This window comes from Pongo pygmaeus, chromosome 7, assembly GCF_028885625.2.
Source record: "Pongo pygmaeus isolate AG05252 chromosome 7, NHGRI_mPonPyg2-v2.0_pri, whole genome shotgun sequence".
Taxonomy (NCBI): domain Eukaryota; kingdom Metazoa; phylum Chordata; class Mammalia; order Primates; family Hominidae; genus Pongo; species Pongo pygmaeus.
This window is the reverse complement of record NC_072380.2, coordinates 87470045-87494613: the sequence shown is the minus strand read 5'-3', so window position 1 is coordinate 87494613 and position 24569 is coordinate 87470045. Positions and strand designations below refer to the sequence as shown.

The following is a 24569-nucleotide window of genomic DNA, read 5'->3' as shown; positions in this document are numbered from 1 at the left end:
TCTTTTCGTTTGCTGTTCTTTCAGCAACAATTCTTCATCCCCCTCAGGCAGCAGCAGCTGCTTCCAGTGGTCATTGGTTATGATTTTCACTTTTTTTTTTTATTTCTTCATTTCACTTACAGGCCCTAAACAGCCATGTCTGAGATATTAGTACCAGCCACCTGATATCCAGCTCCTCTGAGATGTAGGTTCTGCTTCAAGGGGCCCCTCCTCAGAGTTTCAGAGGTACCAGCACCCGCTGGACAGCATCTCTCCTTCGAGACTGTGGGTCCCAGCACATGGAGACCTGCCTCCAAGCTTCTACAGCCTCATGAGCAATCTTTTCCCTTTGTTCCATTAGTCCTACAGGTGAAGGCTGCCTGTTGAAATCACTGCTCTGTGTTATCTCAGTGTATTTTTTTTGTTTGCCTTTGTACTCCTCCAGTACTTGTTTAACCAATTTTCTATGTTAAATTTTCTCTATTAAAATATCTGGTGTAATTACGCTTTTCCTGACTGGACCCTGACTGGCACATCTCTTTATTTTTCTTCTTTCTCCAAACATTCTGCTGAAAACACTACATAGACCTTTGTTACTACTGAATCTTCAAGGATATCTTCTGTGTTATTTTTTTTGTCAAATAAAATTGCACTTCAAAAAAATTAAACAAGTATCTAGGAGACTGCAATGTTCAAGACATTGCACTAGACACCATAGAGGGCATGGAGTACTAGAGAAGTCTCTCTCTCTCTCCTGGCAGAGCAATAACCAGAGAGTTCTCATATAGTGTAAGCTTTTGTATTCTACGCTGTCAACTAAAACAATCACTTACATCATTTCAACAATTGGTAAGTTTTATTAAACAACCTTCTTCTTAGTATGTTTGTCTTACTTCATCATAAGCTAAAATAATATAATGTTTTAACCTATTTTATATTAGTATTATTTATTTTTACAGGGATAGGCCAATCACCTCATTTATACACTAACACAGTAAAACCTCAATATTAAATTGGCTCAAACAGAACCATTCTCTTTATGCAAATGTGCTTTAGAATTCACAGCCTTCTCTACCTCCTTCCTTCCATTCCTTCTCTTTCTGGCTAGGCTATTGAGGGAAGGAGCATAGGAGGAAAGGAGAATTGGTAGGAGATTGTTAACTTGTGTAAACAAAGTAATAGCTGTTTAAAAATTGGAAGGCAGAATTTTGCAGGCCCAGAAGGCAAAAGAGAGGAAGCTAAAACTGAGGAGTCAGGACCATTGTAAAGAAAGAACATTGGCACTGATTAGAAGCCTGGAAAATCAAATACCAGTTTAAAGGTTGGTACATTGGACCTCTTAGGAAGTGAAAAAGGCATATTTCACATCCTTTGTTTGAGATGAATGAATTCTCAAACTGCTAGATTTCAATGAACTGGAAGATACATTATTTGTGGGATATGTTCAAGAATTCCTAAGGGTGATAGATCAACAGGAACGGGCATAATTTATTACATTCTAGCTGACAGAGTGAAGAATAAAGACAATTCTGTGTAAGGCTCACATGAAAAAGGAAGTCAAGTGTAAAAGAAATCAGATCTTATTTTTTCCTGATCTCTAGCCAAACATTCAGTTAAAAGGTGAACTTTTCTTCCAGCAAAGAAATGTTTCTTGCCAGGATTGTGGAGGTAAGCTATCTTATTCCAGGCCAAACTGGGAATGAATTATGAAAGCAAAACTTATATCTTTTGGAAACCGGATCAACTAAAGATCTGATGCAAATGTTAAAAGGAATTGAATTCAGGAAGATCTGGATTCTAACTCAGTCTCAAAGGGAATTTAAAGACTTTGTGGTTTCCTCCCTGCCCCCCCTTTTTTTCCTGGAATCAAATTTTATAGCTATTATATTTGTAGTAAAAAATATGTTTTCTGAAGTTTGTATATGTTATGTGAAGCTTTTAAACCACTATTTCATTTAAACAGCAGCAGATGGTGCATTTCGTTTATGACAGTTCTCCTGTGGATCCTGTGGGACAGTGTTGTTCTTCGAATGTTTCTATAGCATCACCAGCAACTCCGTGGGCCTGCCAATTAACAATGCTGTTGCAAAAAATCATCAATGATTCAAATCAAGCACAATGGTACTATTCTTTGATGCTAATAGTAAAGATTATAGAAATAATATATTTATAATTTGCATATTCAGTTACTTTTATCATTTTAAAGGGATGAATAAAGAAAAAAGTCCTGCTTTGTTCAAAGAAGAAAATAATCACACATTTGAAGTTTGTTTATAATAGACATTCATTTGTGATTGGCTAGTATTAGATTCTCTTAAACCTAGTAAAGTATATCTGCCAAGAGTATATACTCTACTATAGATAATGTATTTGTAAACTATTTTAAAAGACAAAGGGAATTTTACTGCAGAGTTTATAAAAATAAATAATACAGAATGTTGTTTGACTAATGAAACGTGTGAGAAGCAATTATTACTCCTCTTCCCCACATTTTATGAGGTGGGGGGTGGTAATAGCAGTCCATTGTTATAGTACGTTTTATGAAATTGCTTCACTATTTTTTATGAAATTATTGCATGGACCTAGGTTTTATTATGAAGAAATAAGTGTCAGCTTGTATACCAATTTCTTTAGTATACATTTTAGATTTTTTTAAGAACAATTTGCATCTAAATGGCAGAAGACATAAACCCTGTAGTGTACTTGCTTCAAGATGTCATGTGTCAATTTTCAATTTCAAAGTGCTTTTTGTAGAAAGTAATGTAAACACAGAGCTAACCCAGAGCCATTAGTTCTGTTTCTGAATTTCAAGAATATCTTATTATAGTAGAGCTTGTTATAAAAGATTACATTGTTAAGAACTTCAATGGCATGTCTTGAGTCCACTAAGTAAAATGAAAATGAGATAGTTTAATACATTTTCTTCCACTGGGTGTTTTGAAAGTTATGTTGATTTTACTAGTTACAGTGTTCATGATATTTGAGGTGAGGGTTTTAATAGAAAGGTACCAAGGTACTCTGTTTGGCTGTCCTGTTAGGAGGGATCATGACAGAGATAGACACCATTCAGCAATATTTAGTCAAAAATACTATGTGTAAAATATTGTGATAGAAATATATTGAGAATTAGATACACTGTAGTCAAAACCAGTATGTTAAAAGTACTCAAATAAAACGATAAAATGATTAGTGGCATGAAAAGAAAGCGAATCAACTAGTATAGGAATTCAAAGACCAAAAAATTTACTTTTCCTGAGCAAAGCAAGAAAGAAATGATATTTGAGGAGTGTGGTTAGTAGACAGCATCTAAGATGGTTCCCAAAGATCCCTGTCTCCTAATATTCACGTCCTGTGTAATCCTTCTAAGTGACTCTACTACGGGATAGAACACTGCAAAGGTGACTGGATATCACTTTTGAGATTACATTACAAAATGACGTTGGCTTCTATCTTTTTGGCCTCTCTTGCTAACTCGCTTGCTCTGATAAAGCAAGCATGTTGCGAACTCCACTCTGTAGTGGCTAGGAACTGAAGGTGGCCTCCAGTCAACAGCCAGTGAGGACCTTAGACCCTCAGTCCAACAGTTCACCATGGACTGAGTGCTGCCAACAACCAAACATACTACTTTGATGTAGATTCTGTCTCCAGCTGAGCCTTGGGAGCAATGCAGCCCCTGCTGATGCCTTGATTTCAGCCTAGTGGGAGTCTCTGAGACAGAGGCATCCAACTAAAATGTGCCTAGATTCCCGATGAAAAGAAATTATGTGACAATAAATGTTAGTTGTTTTAAGCAGCTAAGTTTGGGGGTATTTGTCACAATCATAATTATCTAAAGCAAGAAGTGTGAAGAAAAAGCAAAAAATTTCAGGTAAATATGTTTAGGCAGAAGAAGGGAGATTAAAGAGTATCCCCTGTTAAAGGAATAATAGAAAAAATGCACAGAGCTAGGAAATTTCATGGGGTGCTTGAGGGAAAGCAAATATTTGAATTTGATGAAGTATAATGCACACAAAGATTTTGTAGAGGTCAAAATTTAAAACACTACATTGAAGCCTCAATACAGAAGGTCTGGAAAGTCAAGTTTAGGATATATATATATATATACACACACACACACACACACACACACACACACACACACCTATACATACATATATATACACACACACACATATACCTATACATACATATACACACACACACACACCTATACATACATAATACACACACACACACACATATACATACAAATATATATATATATTTAGTTGAATTAGGTACATGAGCTAAGCAAAGGAGTACTTTAGGTACTTTTACCAAGAGTAATGTGTAAATAATGTGAGAAGGAAAGAATTACGAAATGTACTTTGAAAAACTATACAATTGTACGTGGAAAAAGTAACAAATGAAAGTGATAGAATAAAGATGTGAGAGACTGAGGTAGAGGAAGAAATGATAGGTTTTTTTGTTTCAATCATGAATTTATCTGAGATTTTTAAGGAGATATATAATACATCCATAAGGATTTAATTTTGGATTATGGGGAAAATAGTGACGCAATATGAGAAATATTAAATTCAAGGGAAGAAGAATGACTGGGAACGGAGAAGATATATCTAGTTTTTTGACCTGAAGGCAGGATAGCAATACCACACTGTGATGACAAAGCAAAGCTACTATGAGCATTTTAGGATATAATTTGCATGTGGGTTATATTTAAAGATGTGCAAAATGATCAAAGTCAAAGTCTGGAGAGAATCTTGGAAAAGGCTCACATTTAGGACCTGAATGAAAAAATATTAAAAAGAGCCAGAGAAAACCGGGAAATTAACAGGAAAAGTAGTTGGTAAGAATGTAGATGCAGACAAATTCTTATGCAAATAGATCAAAATCCAGTGCTTTAGACCAAAATCAGTGTAGTCAAACTTACTCCTTAGCCATTCAAAAACAAATTTCAGAAAAAACTGCTATATTTGGAGGCAGAAATTGCATGTGGGTTATAGTTAATTTTTTAATTGTGCCCTCCAAAACAAACCAGTTGTAAATGTACTTAAGCAATTGAACTAAGTTACTTGCTACATAATATTTTTAAAAGATAGTTTGTGTAAAAGATAATTGTGTTAATTTTAGAGTCTGTCTTTCTGGTATCTAGATAAAAATGTCAACTATGGATTTATTCATTTATTTAACAAACAAATTTATTTGCACATTTGCACCTTCTATGTGAAAAGCATTATTTTAGGTCTTGGGGGCATAGCTCTAAGTAAGACAGACATAAACCTCACTCTTTTGGAGCTTACATTCTAACAGGTCATGTTTCTAATAGAATATGACACTTTCATAAAAAGGTATCCCTTAACTATATATTAACTTATGAAGAAGGACATGCAACTATCTTAGCAAATACAATGTCAGGCCTTACCACTACATAAGAGCCACATTAACATAGTGTATTTTTGGGGGGAAGACCAGATGTTGTTTGAAGTCCACCAGGGTATTACTCATTTGTGCCGCTGAGTTGTTTTGATATCTCCACCTCCTATTCAACATTTTACTTCCCTCTTTGGTAGCTTTGGTTTGAAATTCTTATTACCCTTGGTACATTTTGATACCAGCCCCCACTCACAGGATTTGGTCTAGACCTCACTCCAACTCTCTTTTCTCTCTAGGCAGTACATAGGACATGGGAATATTCAGTGGTACATTTCTATACATATGACTTACCAAGTCAAGAATAGTACCATGATAGTGATGGTGGTAATGACATAAGGGTTAATCAGAGAAGGAGGACTGATCTGAGCCCACCAAACCAGGGTAAGAATTAGCACTCCAAATCCAAGAGCTGTCGAGGTTTGTTATTGACACTCCCAGCACATGCAAACAATTGAAGTATAATGGTAGCACTCCAAGTCTAATACCATGAGGTCTTCCCATTTGTACAAAAGCAATATAAAGTCTAAGATATTTATCTGTTGAGTGATGTTTCCCAAGTATTCACAACAATACGTAGAACAAGTAAAAACTCAGTAACTATTGTTGAATGACTGAATATGTGCATTGTAGCTATGTGTAATTTTTGTAAAAGTCTATGTTCATCCCTGTTAGTTATCTCTTTTTCGCATGCATACTCATGCACAAAACCCCACAAACTTTAATTTTCAGAGAAAGCACAGTATAAACCTAAGAGAAGGAAGAGAAGCACTTTCATGTTTTGTATTTTAGAAGAACATTTCATTTAATGATGGATTCCATGTATGTATTATTATGCAGCATAGCGCTATTTCTTCCTAACCAAATTTTATATAAAAAATCATCTCTCTTTTAAGAAATGGCTTTGGAAAAAGTAAAATGTCTTTCTAGGCTTTTGATACAGTCCTTTTACATAAAGTGACCTGCCCGGAATTATTAATTTTACCCCTGCTTTACTGTTTTATAATCCCTGAACATGTAGATTTCACTGTTTTTTATTTTGAAAGGAAGGCATAAGGTATTAAATAGTATAGATATTCCATTTACTTAAATATGACCAAACATTATTATTGCCTAAGTTGTGAATAACTACATGTTCATGTTATTCTAGATTATATACGTGGCTAAAGGGGCCAAAAGAAATTATGTTTTTTGGAACATTTGTTTTCCTTTTATGAATATCAGTGTGTCTGTGTACTTGTGATTTAGGTGCTTTTCTATGAAACTTGGTGATATTTAATAATTTCATAACTATCATAAACAAAGTATAATAACCCCTTAATAATTATACTATATGTTATAGCTACTTAAGTAAACAAAATATCTATATTCAGTGTACCTAATAATTTGTCTATACAATATTTTGTGTTTGTTGTTTTAGAATATCTCACAAGAACTTAATTTAGCATGAGATTGAGAATTTCTGACTGACAATAAACATCTCCAAAATTTAATATTTTCTTCTTTCTTATAGAAATTATTTAAGAATCTTTTATGACAATACAGTTAAATAGCAAGAAAAGGATTTTATTAAACCAGTCATTTATTTTTCTCTGTGAGTTTGAAGAGTTGCAGAAAATGTGAATTCATATTTCTGAAAATCTGTAGAAAAAGGTAAGAGATAATATCAGTACCCTCTATTCAAGTGCAGGATCATTTTCCCATGAATTTAGAGTGAAGACACCTGGTTTTGATTTCAATTTCAAATATTTTAGGTTAATTTACACTTCATTACATTAGACCATATTGAGCTAAGAAGCTTTATAAAATTTAATTAACACAGTCATTGCTCTTGACAAACTTATGTACTGATATGATTTAGTGTGCTTTGATTTGGTTGAGTCTTCTTAATTTGTGTTGAGATCTCTGCTGTCGGTTAACTTTGTTCATTAGAAAAGTGATACAAAAGAATAGGACCTAAGTTTTCCACATATGGACTGATTTGCTTTATGCAATTCTATAGCTCCAAACCACAACTCAACCATAATCAGCAATGCCAACAACTAACCAATCAACTAATAGAGCCTTACTCAAGACCTACTACTACATGTCTAGAATTGAGGAAGCTTCCATAGATATAAACACAACACACTCCTTAATCAATCCATGCTACAGGGAACAAATAGGGTGAACAGGCAAGCAAGAGAGGACTTTGTAGGACTAACACTTCACTACAACCAGAAAAAAGTTCAAGTCAATGGGTCAGAAATGTCCTCTCTATTGTATGACAGCTCATTATCTTTTATAGGTAATGATCACCATGTGGTAAACATCTGTACTTTACAATCTTCAGCATTAAGAGAAGCAGAGCACTGGAAATTGTCCAGAGAATTAGGATGGGTAGGCAACACACTTTGGACTACTTTGGTTCAGTTAGGAGATTTTCCTATTCCATCCCTATTCTGTTTCTCCTATAATAGGCCAGAACTGTTGCAGAGCTATAATCTTAGATGGTGACAATGTCATTAATATTTACTCTTGCTGTTGTCATCTACTCTACATTTTTGAAAAAAATTAACAGATGATGGGGAAAAAAAAAAACCTAAGAACCTCTCTCCTTTCTCTCTCTCTCTCTCTCTCATAAGTAATCACTTTTCCCCATCTGAAACAAATTAACTCCTGGGGAGGAGAGATATTCCAAGAGCTTTCACATATTCGTTGCCAAGGAAACATCTTCTATTGTCCACACCCATCTTGCAGCTCACACAGTAGATGGCTTCGTATCATCAGACACGTGTCCAGAGAAACCAGCTAGTTTACATATACTTTGAGATTGTTAAAATCAAACAAATGATCCCACTGTAATCTGCATTGGATTACTTTTTTCTTTCTTTCTTCGTCTTCTTTTTTTTTTAAGTCCCAATATAGTATATGTGGGGTTGTGACAAATGGTATGGGTTGAGTTTTCAAATACTATTTACTGTGTTGTGTATAATCATAAAATGGCTTCACTAAAGGTACCTCCTCAGTGAACATCCTTCAGTATTGTGGAGCCCTCTACTGGGAAGCTCTGTGTATCAAACTCAGGAAAAAAGTTTTGTTTTCGAAGATCCACCAAGTTTCAGCTTTTGTACTGGTAAATATTATGTAACTCTTTCTTTTGAACTTACGTTTATTTCAACAGTTTGAAGTTACTTTATCAAAGTGGTTTCTCTTAAATTGTTTACTGTTTGTTTTTTCTTTTTGGTTAAAACAGTTTCTTAAAAATACTTGATCTAAACTCCAAGTTGATATAAACCATTATTCTAACTTAATCTTTTTAATTTTAAGAATGGAGTAAGTAGTTTGTTTGTTTGTTTTTTGACTGGGAAGGCCTCAAAAGCAAGCACAATTCAAACTGTGTGGTTGTTACTAGTCATTCTGTCACACTTTTAAAAACCTCATATCAATATCATACATAAAATATATTAAAAAGTATAAGAAGAAAAGATAATCATTTTTTAAATATGACACAATGAAGCTGCAAGTGTTATAAGATCTGAATTGCACAGCCTTGGGTGAGAGAAATTACAATATTCACTATGCAAAGAACAGTACCAAGGGAAAGTTTGAAATTCAGTGTAAAGATTAAAGTCAAATAAAGAATTTTTTTTTGAGGTGAAAAATTTTTAAAGACAAGGTTTTATTTCAGGAAATGTCTCAGTAGGGATGGTTATCATAGGTTGCCCTGTTTTAACTATGTAGTCAACATTAACTGGAATGACATTTGATATGCCCAATAAAAATATTACATTTAAATTATGTTTCTATAACAATATAGGGATATGAATTACTGCTCCTTGTAATGTGTGATTTCTATGTCTTTAAGTTAAAATTAACCTAAGTATCCACTAAAAGAGTTGTAGAATACAGAAAGCACTCTATAAACATTTTATCATATTCAGGGGATATTCTACTGACTTTGAGACGGTACACTCAGAGAAGCAATGGTAAGGTGTAATCCCTCTAGATTTAGCAAGAAACATTAAAGTAGAGTGTTCATATAATTCATTGTCCCAATCAAGACACCTTTTGTTGGGGGTTGGGGGTCTCAAACTCCTAGGACCAAGTGATCCGACCACCTCAGTCTCCTGAGTAGCTGGGATTACAGGCACGCGCTACGGTGCTGGTTACAAATCATGACACTTTTGAAAGTAAAAGATATTCGAGTTTGCAAAAGCAATATCACAAATCAAAACTGTCTTGGGGAACCTGAGACCTATGGTCACTCAATATGTGACTCCATATATGTCTGCTGCATGGAGGCTTAGTTATTTTAGCATGGGGTAAATATGCTTAAAAGAAATATTGTGAATAATGTTTTCCTAGGTTTTACTGTATTTCCTTTTTTTTTTGCATTAAACTGATAGCTAAGGGCATTGCATTTTGAGATCTGCTATACCAATGGACTGTAATAATTCTGCTTACTGTTATATAGTAGTTGGTGTTTACCCAAAGTATCCTTCATCAGTTGGAATAGTGTATTGAAGTCAGACAGACTGCGTTTGAATCCTACCTCGGTGATTTAATGTTTGGCATTTAAGCCTAATTTTCCACATCTGTAAAATTGAGATACTATAATGCCTGTGTCTAAAGTTTGTTATGGAGGATTTAATGATATATATATAGGATTTAATTATATATTAAAATAATTTATATATATACAAAATAAAATGCTGTATACATCACATGGGCTCCATATATGAAAGTTGTTCTTCATTAATAAAAGGATTTTTGTTTATTCAGTGTTTTTTGAATATTCTATATGCACTGTTTGACTTTTTCCCTTGTGACTCTGAAGTTTGTATTATTTGTTTATATTTTACAAGTGAGGTTACTAATGGTCACAGACATTGTGTGATTTAATCAACCTTGGGTTTTTTGGTTTTTTTTGACATGGTCACTTACTTTAATAACAATACATAAACCACGTTATCACCATGGAATGTAAATTCAGGTTAGACAAGAGAATTTCACAAGTGTAACAGCATTCTGTAGTATATAAAAGTTTGTATACACTGTCTGACTAAACCAGCATTCTCACAAATCATTAATCAATTCCATGGTAGGTAGTTTGTTTAGTTTAATGTTTACAATTCTTGTGGAGAAAATAAGCAATGCATACTTTACAAAGTGTTCATTTACCTTTGCATGAGCCCTTAAAATACATATTTCTATTTCAAGATGACATTTAAAAATTATTCTAATATAACAGCAGCAAAAATATAATTCTGCAATTACAAACAAACTAAACCAGAATCTGTAAGTTATTCTCATGTTTACAATTATGATTCTTTAATAAATACTACTACTATGCAGCTCTATTATAAGCTTTTTACATTTAATTTAAACACACATGCATATATACTTTCAGCTGTGGGAGGCTTTACAGGTTCTATTCCATGCACTTTTTTGACAGAGTTCTAAAAGAGCCAGCCAGTCCACAAGATAGGTAGAAAAAAAGTTAAATTAACTGGGCAAATAGGACTCTTATATAACATCCCAAACATGCGAGACTCTGCAGCAAACTGGGAGTACTTCAGGGTTAGCCTGCTGTCTTCTCTGGAAATAATTTCATCTTCACAGTTTAAGAAGGTGGACATTTCAACACTATCAAGCGCGTTTAGGTGACATGTTTTTTTGTGTGTTAGCTTGACTCCCCTAGTTAGTAAACTAGTCACAGGTGATTTAGTCACCAGGAAAATGAAGCCTGCAACAAAGGAAGCCAATATTCAAAAATGCCTTGTTACCACCTGAACCCACTCAAACAGTTCATTTTCAATGTTAGTATGTAACTTCGGTAATGAGATGTCTAACTAAAGCAAGCTCCTCCAATGAGATCAAGACAGCTTCTTTTCCTCTTAGGCTTAGGTTTTGCCCAGAATTCCCGAAACATGGACTAGCCCATATCAATGGTCATTGCTCCTACAAGAAAGCCGTGGGCTGCCACATGCATGTGGATCAGATGAAGGGACATTTTAGTATTTCCCCTGCTCTTCAATTTGTATAATCCCTATGCAACAATTGCTGCAAAACCTGCCATTCCGATGGGGATGAATGGTGCGTCTTTAGCTCTGCTAATAAGTTTGGATCCCTGATCTTCATCATATGAAGAAAGGGAAGCATCTGTGTCTGTTGACAGCAATTGCTTGAAGACTCTCCCTAGAGCAAGCAAACCCCTCACACAGCTTCTGATCCCTGGGACTATATTATTGAATGTAAAAATCATTGGGAGATGTTTATGAAAAGTAGGCTGGGGAAGGTATCAACTCATTTGGTTAGATGCACAGCTAGGCTAGAATTACTTCAAAGGTGTTTGAATATTTAAACTCATCATTGGAGAAGAGAAGAATATAGCCTTTCTTTTTAAAAGAGGGTGAAGTTTTCTTTTTTTTTTTTCTTTTATTATTATTATTATTATTATCATTATTATACTTTAGGTTTTATGGTACATGTGCGCAATGTGCAGGTAAGTTACATATGTATACATGTGCCATGCTGGTGCGCTGCACCCACCAACTTGTCATCTAGCATTAGGTATATCTCCCAATGCTATCCCTCCCCCGTCCCCCCACCCCACAACAGTCCCCGAAGTGTGATGTTCCCCTTCCTGTGTCCATGTGTTCTCATTGTTCAATTCCCACCTATGAGTGAGAATATGCGGTGTTTGGTTTTTTGTTCTTGCGATAGTTTACTGAGAATGATGATTTCCAGTTTCATCCATGTCCCTACAAAGGACGTGAACTCATCATTTTTTATGGCTGCATAGTATTCCATGGTGTATATGTGCCACATTTTCTTATTCCAGTCTATCATTGTTGGACATTTGGGTTGGTTCCAAGTCTTTGCTATTGTGAATAATGCGGCAATAAACATACGTGTGCATGTGTCTTTATAGCAGCATGATTTATAGTCCTTTGGGTATATACCCAGTAATGGGATGGCTGGGTCAAATGGAATTTCTAGTTCTAGATCCCTGAGGAATCGCCACACTGACTTCCACAAGGGTTGAACTAGTTTACAGTCCCACCAACAATGTAAAAGTGTTCCTATTTCTCCACATCCTCTCCAGCACCTGTTGTTTCCTGACTTTTTAATGATTGCCATTCTAACTGGTGTGAGATGGTATCTCATTGTGGTTTTGATTTGCATTTCTCTGATGGCCAGTGATGGTGAGCATTTTTTCATGTGTTTTTTGGCTGCATAAATGTCTTCTTTTGAGAAGTGTCTGTTCATGTCCTTCGCCCACTTTTTGATGGGGTTGTTTGTTTTTTTCTTGTAAATTTGTTGGAGTTCATTGTAGATTCTGGATATTAGCCCTTTGTCAGATGAGTAGGTTGCGAAAATTTTCTCCCATTTTGTAGGTTGCCTGTTCACTCTGATGGTAGTTTCCTTTGCTGTGCAGAAGCTCTTTAGTTTAATTAGATCCCATTTGTCAATTTTGGCTTTTGTTGCCATTGCTTTTGGTGTTTTAGACATGAAGTTCTTGCCCATGCCTGTGTCCTGAATGGTAATGCCTAGGTTTTCTTCTAGGGTTTTTATGGTTTTAGGTCTAACATTTAAGTCTTTAATCCATCTTGAATTGATTTTTGTATAAGGTGTAAGGAAGGGATCCAGTTTCAGCTTTCTACATATGGCTAGCCAGTTTTCCCAGCACCATTTATTAAATAGGGAATCCTTTCCCCATTTCTTGTTTTTGTCAGGTTTGTCAAAGATCAGATACTTGTAGATATGTGGCATTATTTCTGACGGCTCTGTTCTGTTCCATTGATCTATATCTCTGTTTTGGTACCAGTACCATGCTGTTTTGGTTACTGTAGCCTTGTAGTATAGTTTGAAGTCAGGTAGTGTGATGCCTCCAGCTTTGTTCTTTTGGCTTAGGATTGACTTGGCGATGTGGGCTCTTTTTTGGTTCCATATGAACTTTAAAGTAGTTTTTTCCAATTCTATGAAGAAAGTCATTGGTAGCTTGATGGGGATGGCATTGAATCTGTAAATTACCTTGGGAAGGATGGCCATTTTCATGATATTGATTCTTCCTACCCATGAGCATGGAATGTTCTTCCATTTGTTTGTATCCTCTTTTATTTCCTTGAGCAGTGGTTTGTAGTTCTCCTTGAAGAGGTCTTTCACATCCCTTGTAAGTTGGATTCCTAGGTATTTTATTCTCTTTGAAGCAATTGTGAATGGGAGTTCACTCATGATTTGGCTCTCTGTTTGTCTGTTATTGATGTATAAGAATGCTTGTGATTTTTGCACATTGATTTTGTATCCTGAGACTTTGCTGAAGTTGCTTATCAGCTTAAGGAGATTTTGGGCTGAGACAATGGGGTTTTCTAGATATACTATCATGTCATCTGCAAACAAGGACAATTTGACTTCCTCTTTTCCTAATTGAATACCCTTGATTTCCTTCTCCTGCCTAATTGCCCTGGCCAGAACTTCCAACACTATGTTGAATAGAAGTGGCGAGAGAGGGCATCCCTGTCTTGTGCCAGTTTTCAAAGGGAATGCTTCCAGTTTTTGCCCATTCAGTATGATATTGGCTGTGGGTTTGTCATAAATAGCTCTTATTATTTTGAGATACGTCCCATCAATTCCTAATTTATTGAGAGTTTTTAGCATGAAAGGTTGTTGAATTTTGTCAAAGGCCTTTTCTGCATCTATTGAGATAATCATGTGGTTTTTGTCTTTGGTTCTGTTTATATGCTGGATTACATTTATTGATTTGTGTATATTGAACCAGCCTTGCATCCCAGGGATGAAGCCCACTTGATCATGGTGGATAAGCTTTTTGATATGCTGCTGGATTCTGTTTGCCAGTATCTCATTGAGGATATTTGCATCAATGTTCATCAAGGATATTGGTCTAAAATTCTCTTTTTTTGTTGTGTCTCTGCCCGGCTTTGGTATCAGGATGATGCTGGCCTCATAATATGAGTTAGGGAGGATTCCCTCTTTTTCTATTGATTGGAATAGTTTCAGAAGGAATGGTACCAGCTCCTCCTTGTACCTCTGGTAGAATTCGGCTGTGAATCCATCTGGTCCTGGACTTTTTTTGGTTGGTAAGCTATTGATTATTGCCACAATTTCAGCTCCTGTTATTGGTCTATTCAGAGATTCAACTTCTTCCTGGTTTAGTCTTGGGAGGGTGTATGTGTTGAGGAATTTATCCATTTCTTCTAGATTTTCTAGTTTATTTGCATAGAGGTGTTTGTAATATTCTCTGATGGTAGTTTGTATTTCTGTGGGATTGGTGGTGATATCCCCTTTATCATTTTTTATTGCATCTATTTGATTCTTCTCTCTTTTTTTCTTTATTAATCTTGCTAGAGGTCTATCAATTTTGTTGATCCTTTCAAAAAACCAGCTCCTGGATTCATTTATTTTTTGAAGGGTTTTTTGTGTCTCTATTTCCTTCAGTTCTGCTCTGATTTTAGTTATTTCTTGCCTTCTGCTAGCTTTTGAATGTGTTTGCTCTTGCTTTTCTAGTTCTTTTAATTATGATGTTAGGGTGTCAATTTTGGATCTTTCCTGCTTTCTTTTGTGGGCATTTAGTGCTATAAATTTCCCTCCACACACTGCTTTGAATGCATCCCAGAGATTCTGGTATGTTGTGTCTTGGTTCTCGTTGGTTTCAAAGAACATCTTTATTTCTGCCTTCATTTCGTTATGTACCCAGTAGTCATTCAGGAGCAGGTTGTTCAGTTTCCACGTAGTTGAGCGGTTTTGAGTGAGATTCTTACTCCTGAGTTCTAGCTTGATTGCACTGTGATCTGAGAGACAGTTTGTTACAATTTCTGTTCTTTTACATTTATTGAGGAGAGCTTTACTTCCAAGTATATGGTCAATTTTGGAATAGGTGTGGTGTGGTGCTGAAAAAAATGTATATTCTGTTGATTTGGGGTGGAGAGTTCTGTAGATGTCTATTAGGTCCGCTTGGTGCAGAGCTGAGTTCAATTCCTGGGTATCCTTGTTGACTTTCTGTCTCGTTGATCTGTTTAATGTTGACAGTGGGGTGTTAAAGTCTCCCATTATTAATGTGTGGGAGTCTAAGTCTCTTTGTAGGTCACTCAGGACTTGCTTTATGAATCTGGGTGCTCCTGTATTGGGTGCATATATATTTAGGATAGTTAGCTCTTCTTGTTGAATTAATCCCTTTACCATTATGTAATGGCCTTCTTTGTCTCTTTTGATCTTTGTTGGTTTAAAGTCTGTTTTATCAGAGACTAGGATTGCAACCCCTGCCTTTTTTTGTTTTCCATTTGCTTGGTAGATCTTCCTCCATCCTTTTATTTTGAGCCTATGTGTGTCTCTGCACGTGAGATGGGTTTCCTGAATACAGCACACTGATGGGTCTTGAGTCTTTATCCAATTTGCCAGTCTGTGTCTTTTAATTGGAGCATTTAGTCCATTTACATTTAAAGTTAATATTGTTATGTGTGAATCTGATCCTGTCATTATGATGTTAGCTGGATATTTTGCTCGTTAGTTGATGCAGTCTCTTCCTAGTCTCGATGGTCTTTACATTTCGGTATGATTTTGCAGTGGCTGGTACCGGTTGTGCCTTTCCATGTTTAGCGCTTCCTTCAGGAGCTCTTTTAGGGCAGGCCTGGTGGTGACAAAATCTCTCAGCATTTGCTTGTCTGTAAAGTATTTTATTTCTCCTTCACTTATGAAGCTTAGTTTGGCAGGATATGAAATTCTGGGTTGAAAATTCTTTTCTTTAAGAATGTTGAATATTGGCCCCCACTCTCTTCTGGTTTGTAGGGTTTCTGCTGAGAGATCCGCTGTTAGTCTGATGGGCTTCCCTTTGATGGTAACCCGACCTTTCTCTCTGGCTGCCCTTAACATTTTTTCCTTCATTTCAACTTTGGTGAATCTGACAATTATGTGTCTTGGAGTTGCTCTTCTCGAGGAGTATCTTTGTGGCGTTCTCTGTATTTCCTGAATCTGAATGTTGGCCTGCCTTGCTAGATTGGGGAAGTTCTCCTGGATAATATCCTGCAGTGTTTTCCAACTTGTTTCCATTCTCCCCATCACTTTCAGGTACACCAATCAGACGTAGATTTGGTCTTTTCACATAGTCCCACATTTCTTGGAGGCTTTGCTCGTTTCTTTTTATTCTTTTTTCTCTAAACTTCCCTTCTTGCTTCATTTCATTCATTTAATCTTCCAGGGCTGATACCCTTTCTTCCATTTGATCGCATCGGCTCCTGAGGCTTCTGCATTCTTCACGTAGTTCTCGAGCCTTGGTTTTCAGCTCCATCAGCTCCTTTAAGCACTTCTCTGTATTGGTTATTCTAGTTATACATTCTTCTAAATTTTTTTCAAAGTTTTCAACTTCTTTGCCTTTGGTTTGAATATCCTCCCGTAGCTCGGAGTAATTTGATCGTCTGAAGCCTTCTTCTCTCAGCTCGTCAAAGTCATTCTCTGTCCAGCTTTGTTCTGTTGCTGGGAGGAACTGCGTTCCTTTGGAGGAGGAGAGGTACTCTGGTTTTTAGAGTTTCCAGTTTTTCTGCTCTGTTTTTTCCCCATCTTTGTGGTTTTATCTACTTTTGGTCTTTGATGATGGTGATGTACAAATGGGTTTTTGGTGTGGATGTCCTTTCTGTTAGTTTTCCTTCTAACAGACAGAACCCTCAGCTGCAGGTCTGTTGGAGTACCTGGCCGGCCGTGTGAGGTGTCAGTCTGCCCCTACTGGGGGGTGCCTCCCAGTTAGGCTGCTCGGGGGTCAGGGGTCAGGAACCCACTTGAGGAGGCAGTCAGCCGGTTCTCAGATCTCCAGCTGCGTGCTGGGAGAACCACTGCTCTCCTCACAGCTGTCAGACAGGGACATTTAAGTCTGCAGAGGTTACTGCTGTCTTTTTGTTTGTCTGTGCCCTGCCCCCAGAGGTGGAGCCTACAGAGGCAGGCAGGCCTCCTTGAGCTGTGGTGGGCTCCACCCAGTTCAAGTTTCCAGGCTGCTTTGTTTACCTAAGCGAGCCTGGGCAATGGCGGGCGCCCCTCCCCCAGCCTCGCTGCCGACTTGCTGTTTGATCTCAGACTGCTGTGCTAGCAATCAGCGAGACTCCGTGGGCGTAGGACCCTCTGAGCCAGGTGCGGGCTATACTCTCCTGGGGCACCGGTTCCTAAGCCCGTCGGAAAAGCACAGTATTCGGGTGGGAGTGGCCCGATTTTCCAGGTGCCGTCTGTCACCCCTGGAAGGGGAACTCCCTGACCCCTTGCGCTTCCCGAGTGAGGCAATGCCTCGCCCCTGCTTCGGCTGGCGCACGGTGCACTCACTCACTGACCTGCGCCCACTGTCTGGCACTCCCTAGTGAGATGAACACGGTACCTCAGATGGAAATGCAGAAATCACCCGTCTTCTGCGTCGCTTGCGCTGGGAGCTGTAGACCGGAGCTGTTCCTATTCGGCCATCTTGGCTCCTCCCCGAGGGTGAAGTTTTCTAAAACAGCTAATTCTGTTGATTACGTTCTTGAACTAGGGTTAGAATTCCTCACCCTACCCCTAACCCCCAATTTATGTAACACCTGTTCACCAAAACATTCTGTGAAATGCTGAGAAAGTCTCCAGCCTAAGGATTTTAAGGTACAGTTGTTGCACATCTTATTTTGGCACTTGAGTTTGGTGAGAGAATGACCTGATGAATCTTTTGTGCTTGATATTGTAATTTTGCGTTGTTAGCCAAAATGTTAGTACTATCAGTCTGCCTTTCACTTCCATAATTAAGTTGCCGAACTCAACATCTTTTTTTATTTCCTAACCTCGATCTTTCTGTATACATAGTGGTTAAGAGTATGCTTAGGCATGTATCAGATTTTCTGGCTTTAACACTTCTTACCTGCATAAGCTTGGGCAAGTTATTTAATTCTTTGATGCCCCTGTTCTCTTATCTGTAAAATAGGCAAAATAGTATTAGCTCAAGATAATACTATATAGCTTATGATGATTAAAAATGAGATAACATCGCATATAAAATGCTTGGAAGTGTCTAGATTATAGGAAGAATCTAAAATATTAATTTTTATTATTATTGACACTCCTTTTACCTCTCAACAATTTCCTAAAACAGTCCAATTCCATCTGAGCCAGATACAATTCAATTTTATAGCAAAGAAATCTCCAACTATTCTAAACGCTCTGTTTCATCATTAAAACCTGAATTTCTGAAGAATTCGGTTTCTCCTATTTAATCTGTAAGTGGATATATAGCTTATGGTCCATAAGTCTATAGTTTTTTGTTTTTTTTTTTGAGATGGGGTCTTGCTCTGTTGCCCAGGCTGGAGTGCAGTGGAGTAATCTCGGCTCACTGCAAGCTCCACCTCCTGGGTTCACGCCATTCTCCTGCCTCAGCCTCCTGAGTAGCTGGGACTACAGGTGCCTGCCACCACCCGCGGCTAATTTTTTGTATTTTAGTAGAGACGGGGTTTCACTGTGTTAGCCAGGATGGTATCAATCGCCTGACCTCGTGATCGGCCTGCCTCAGCCTCCCGAAGTGCTAGGATTACAGGCGTGAGCCACCGCACCCGGCCAAGTCTATACTTTTTAGGTTAGGAAACAATGTTTGCGTTCTACTTCATTGCTTCCAAAAACATTATTCTACTCCACTCAAATAAAAAATTCTTCTTTCAGCTTATGCTATTATGCTATTCCACCCTCCGCCTCAATGCTGGTGTCTGCCGGCTTCATGGTCAATCACTGGTTATTGCCCCTGGCTCACAGTTCTCTCACTCACAGATCCCACTATTATCCTAGATGACTTCAATGCCTATGGTTGATCTCTCCAAAAGTCTTGTCTCATGATTTGTTGACCTTCTTAGCATTAACACACCTCAACTACTGCAGCCAACCTCACCCATAGCCATACCTTGGAACTGGTCATTACTAAGAATTACCCAACATTCTTAAATATAAACTGTAATGCTTCACTCTCGAACACATCTTCACTTCCATCAGCCTCCTTAACATCTCTGTGTTCTTTATATCTTTTACTTTGACCTCAAGAAGATATGTAGTTCACACATGTCCTCCCTTGTCTTCCCTCCACTCTCCTCCCCTCCCATTCCTTCCCTCTCTTCTTCCCTCTCCCTCTTTTTCCTTCCTCTCCCCTCCCCTCTTCTGTCATCTTCTTTTCTTTCACTCTCTCACTCTTTCTTCTCTCTCATCAGTCTCAAATCTTCATTACTTAAACCAGTAGGTGGTTAATGTTTCACTGTCTTGTCTACTAGTTCTACACAAATCTGATAAAATTTTACAATACACCTGACAAAATTCTAACCTTTCATTAGTCCACTTATTCAGTATCTCTTATAGCCAAACTGCCAAGAATTTTTATACAAAATACAGCTTGGATTGGCACCATGATAAAATCATGGTCTTTTGTCTTAACTGGAAACTCAATGATGTCTTACTGAAATTTCATAGATTCTCATAGAGTTCCATCTTCCATTTCTCAAAATGGCCACTTTGGACCTTAATTACTCTCATTAAAACATATATATATACACACATATATATATACCCACACATATGCACACACACATACACACACACACACACACATACATATATATCTATACCCTTTTTGACCACTTATCCCCAAGTTCTAAAAATATACAGTGCCACAATCATACTCAGTAGAAAACCTTGCCTCCCAACCCAATAATGAAATGGAGGCTAATAGAAATATTTTCAACCATTGTCCCTCTCACTAACAAGTTCATCTGCATTGTAATAAATGATTTAAGACAAGGATGGGGATTTTGGATATTTACCTGAAGGGATGGATGTTCGTTGCTGAAACTCTATCACACAACTCTTAGTGTTTCTCTGATCATAGATGAGTGTATCAGCACACCAACTCAAGTTGGGCTAATTAGATGATCTCTTCTGAGAACTGGAAATTTAGTTTTAGAGATTTTAGGTGGTCTCTGATGGTTGTTTGAACTGCCATGCACAGACTCAGGAGCGATGTGCACATAAAAAAGCAGGCTATGTGGCATTGAAGCAGAGCTACCAAGGGAAGCAGAAATGAGAAACCCACAGCCCTAGAGAGTGGGATTTTGAATCTTGAAGAGTTTCTGGCTCCTATTTCTAGTCCCTAGTGAGGTGTGTTTCCTGCTCTGAGGTCTGAGGAGACACTTCTAAACATTATATTCTCTCTTTTTGCATAAACTGGTTCAACTGGGCTGCTCATAAATGTAACCAAAAAACTTCTATTTAAGCAAGTGTTCACACCCATTTATCCTTCTTCCTTGCAATTTCTATGGAATGGTCTCTCTTCTACCATAGGTAAGTCCCTCCATGTTTTGCTCTGAATACCCTCCCTTCTTGCTTTCTTTGAGACCTTATACTATTGGTCATCAGTACTCTCTCCCATGTCTTCAGCCTCACCTGCATCTTAGAATATAAACATCCTCACACTGATGACACCTTGGAAAATAATAACACATCTTTCTTGGAACCTTCTCTCATGAGTTGCCAAATCGTCACAAGTACACTAAAAAAACCCTTTCTCCATCCATTGCTAAACTTCTAAGAAAAGCAGTCTAACATCAGAACCCAATTATTTATCTTCTATTTATGCTTTGCCACCTCAATTTTCTTTCTGTGCTCAATGCCCTCCATTGATAATTTCTTAACTTTCTGGGATACATTATAGCGTTTGACATAGTTAACTCCCTCTTTTCTTTTAAAACTAGCTCTTTCCTTCATTTCTGACATGCTACACTCTATACTATACATATTCTTGTTTGTGAAATCAACACTTACTCATCTTATGATACAGAATTGCACATATACAGCCCAGATCTCTCTCTTCTAAGCTCTAGTCACATACATAGATACAAACATGCATATATATATGCACATATATGTAAACATATATGCACCCATTTATGCATGTATTTAAATATATGCATACATATAAATTGTATGTTTTGTGTGAACGTACACACACACACATCTTTCCTCTTAACATTTTCTTCAGGTACCTCAAACTCAACATTGCCCAACGTGTTGTTCATCATGTTCATCCACAACCCTCTAGTCCTCCAGAGTTTTCTAGCACCTCACCAAATCACACTGCAATCCACTCAATCACCCAAGACAAGAATCTGATCCATGAGTTTGGGACTGCTGCAAAATCTTCTCCCTGTCTCTAATGTAATTCTCCTCAAGCCCAGAATTTAAACTATTGGCAGAGTGATTTTTCCAAATGTACATTTAGTCACCTGTGCCCATGTCTACTGCTAACAGTGGGGGCTTGGAAGAAGAGTATACTTGGGGACTCACCTATTATATATCTAAATAATTAAAAGTGATATGATAAATACACTGTCATATAGAATCAATTATTTCCTCCTACCTTAATATATTTTCATACCAATAAAGTCATAATATATTGCAAAGCTATATTTTAAGTAACTAATGTTTGGTAAAGTATCACAGATAAATGAATGAATTATTATTGCCCATGTCTAGATTTTCAGATGTTAGGATGATAATATTTGCATATATCTACTTCAGTAACATATATATATTCAGTAACATATATTTTACTCTATATAATTCAAGATACATTCAATTATATATTACTATATATAATTCAGTAATTATTTTTTCAATAAAATTTGTTGACTTCATTATAAAAAATTGTAAGTTATATGGTTAATATCAATATTTTCTTGTAATCTATGTTCTATTGAAAACAATACCAAATTAGCAAGCCTTCTTTGAATTGCTGTAGCTCATGAATAGCTTTTTATTAATTGCAATTTGTAGAAACCTTTCTCTGCTGAGGCAGTAGCACTTGGCAATTGTAAATAAAATTCTTAAATAAATACTTATATCAGAAATAAACATTTTAGATTTAAACTTTGAAGTAGGGTCACACATAATAAATTACTATGATTGCAGTAAATATTATAAAACATTTTAATTTCATTATATAAAGTCACTATTAATCACATCACATTTTTTGCCTTCTCTTAAAGTAACATTTAAATGCACACATTAAACTAAAGACTTGGTGTCACACTTACACTTTTTTATGGTGTATCATGTTTACTTCTTAAATAATTTTATGAGTTATAATTGTTTCATATATATTTGCCCAGGCTGATCTTGAACTCCTGGCTTCAAGTGATCCTCCCGCTTTGGCCTCCCAAAGTGTTGAGATTACAGGGGTGAGCCACCACACCCAGCTTATAAATTATTGAAAAATGCAAAATAATCCTCAGTTGCCATATGTAAGTATTGTGTATACCATATTATTTTTGAGTACTTCCATATCTTGAATTGAAATACAATGAGAAGCAAAAAAATGGATGCTTGGCACTACTGGAAAGTGATAAAATGGTTTCAAGTATCTATTATATTTTAGATATCTAAAGGGAAAGATTTGACAAGGTGCAAAAATTTGTCTTTTTCTCTCATTTAAGTATTTCTGCAGGTCAAATTCTGAACATACTGCAAAATAGTGTTTGTCTACAATATATCCAGTGGTACAACCTTATAAGCCTCTATGGCTTTTGGATTCGGCCGCCTTTTGTTTCAAGAATGTATGGAAAATATGTGCAGAAACATTTCTCTGGAGCCTGAATGGGTTTATTCACAAGAGTGTATGTTTAGGATTATGGGTCACACTGCGCCAGCATTGACAGCCAGATAGCCAGGGACAGAGGTAAGGGTGAACAGCCTTCCTTATTTGCCTAGGACTAAGGGACAGGCATTCCTGGGATGTGGGATTTTCAGTGCGAAAGCCAGGGAAGTTCCAGACAAAGTGAAATTATTGCACCAGAGAGTCCACATGTCTTTTAATAAAATTTGTGTACATGTTTGTAAGATGCATAGTTCCAAGTCAGTGGTTCCTTTTGCCCACGTCTTAGGGTGGTACTATGTCATTCATTTGCTTACACTACTTTAATCTTCCCTTGATTACATAATAATAATATCCAAACAGCTAAGACATTAGATAGCATGAAAAAAACACTAAGAACAATGCCTAATATAGCAAATTTTAAGTAAATGTTAATCATTATTATCCCACCTATAGTTAAAATCCTAATAGTTAAATCCCACAAATAGTTAAAATCCTACCAATAATTTGTCTGCATAACACACAGTGGGTGATAAATAAATGTTTTTGAATGGCCCAGGAGGAGTTTCTGCTCTGTATAGGATTTACAATTTACAAATTGTAAATGGGATTTACAAATTAAAATGGAATAGGGACTGGAGAATTGGTCTGGCTTTAAAATTTTACTTCAGAACTTCCAGTGATCAGGCCATTGGTGTCCAGAGGATCTGAAAGTATAAATTAGGATTCTCTAAATGATAAGATCCAGGTATTTTCACTTGAAATTTGGAGCATAATTTTAGGGAATTCAGAAACAGTTGTCAGAAGAGTGGACAGCTGTCATTTAAAGCATACATTCTGCAAGTCAGGAACTTAGACTTCAATTTGTGAGGATAAGGAGCCAGTTTTAGGGAGGAAGGCGGAGAAATAAAAGCAGAGTAGAAAGTTGCACTAACATTCAGAAGTGTTGATTTTCTACTTTATGCCAGAAACTTTGCTAGGGTTGGACTTTGATCAGACCTCTGGAGCTGAATGAGAACTGTATTACATTCAAAAGGGGTTCAGAGTTGGTGGTGCTGTGACTTGAAGTGCACACACACCTATCTTTTCTAACTGGTAATCCTGTTTTCTGGATCTCATTTGCACAAAGGTAGACAAGCAGAGCGGTGTGAGAGTACAACAGATGTCTATGAGTTACTGGATTTGGGGAGTAAGAATCTGCCCTTGGCAGCCAGGTGCGTTGGCTCACGCTTGTAATCCCAGCACTTTGGGAGGCCAAGGCGGGCTGATCACGAGGTCAGGAGATCAAGACCATCCTGGCTAACACAGTGAAACCCCATCTCTACTAAAAATACAAAAAATTAGCTGGGTGTGGTGGCACGTGCCTGTAGTTCCAGCTACTCGGGAGGCTAAGGCAGGAGAATGGCTTAAACCCAGGAGGTGGAGGTTGCAGCAAGCCAAGATCGCTCCACTGCACTCCAGCCCGGGTGACAAAGTGAGACTCCGTTTCAAAAAAAAAATAGAATCTGCTCTTGGCTTTTGCTGTCTGCCTTGGCCACGA

At 37.1% G+C, this 24569-nt stretch overlaps 1 long non-coding RNA gene and 1 pseudogene across 2 annotated transcripts in view; one reads left to right on the top strand and one right to left on the bottom strand.

Moving 5' to 3' along the window:
- LOC134740115 (uncharacterized) overlaps positions 1-22677 on the top strand; it is a 52482-nt gene extending 29805 nt beyond the window's left edge. The window contains exons 3-7 of one of the 2 annotated variants that reach the window (XR_010127350.1): positions 1943-2100; positions 5649-5793; positions 6923-7062; positions 8406-8524; positions 22548-22677. This is a non-coding gene — a long non-coding RNA (uncharacterized LOC134740115). The remainder of the gene's footprint in view (positions 1-1942; positions 2101-5648; positions 5794-6922; positions 7063-8405; positions 8525-22547) is intronic. The other variant, XR_010127351.1, reaches the window with a different exon arrangement.
- LOC129042097 (HIG1 domain family member 1A, mitochondrial-like) lies at positions 11240-11656 on the bottom strand (annotated as a pseudogene).
- Positions 22678-24569: the final 1892 nt, after the last annotated feature.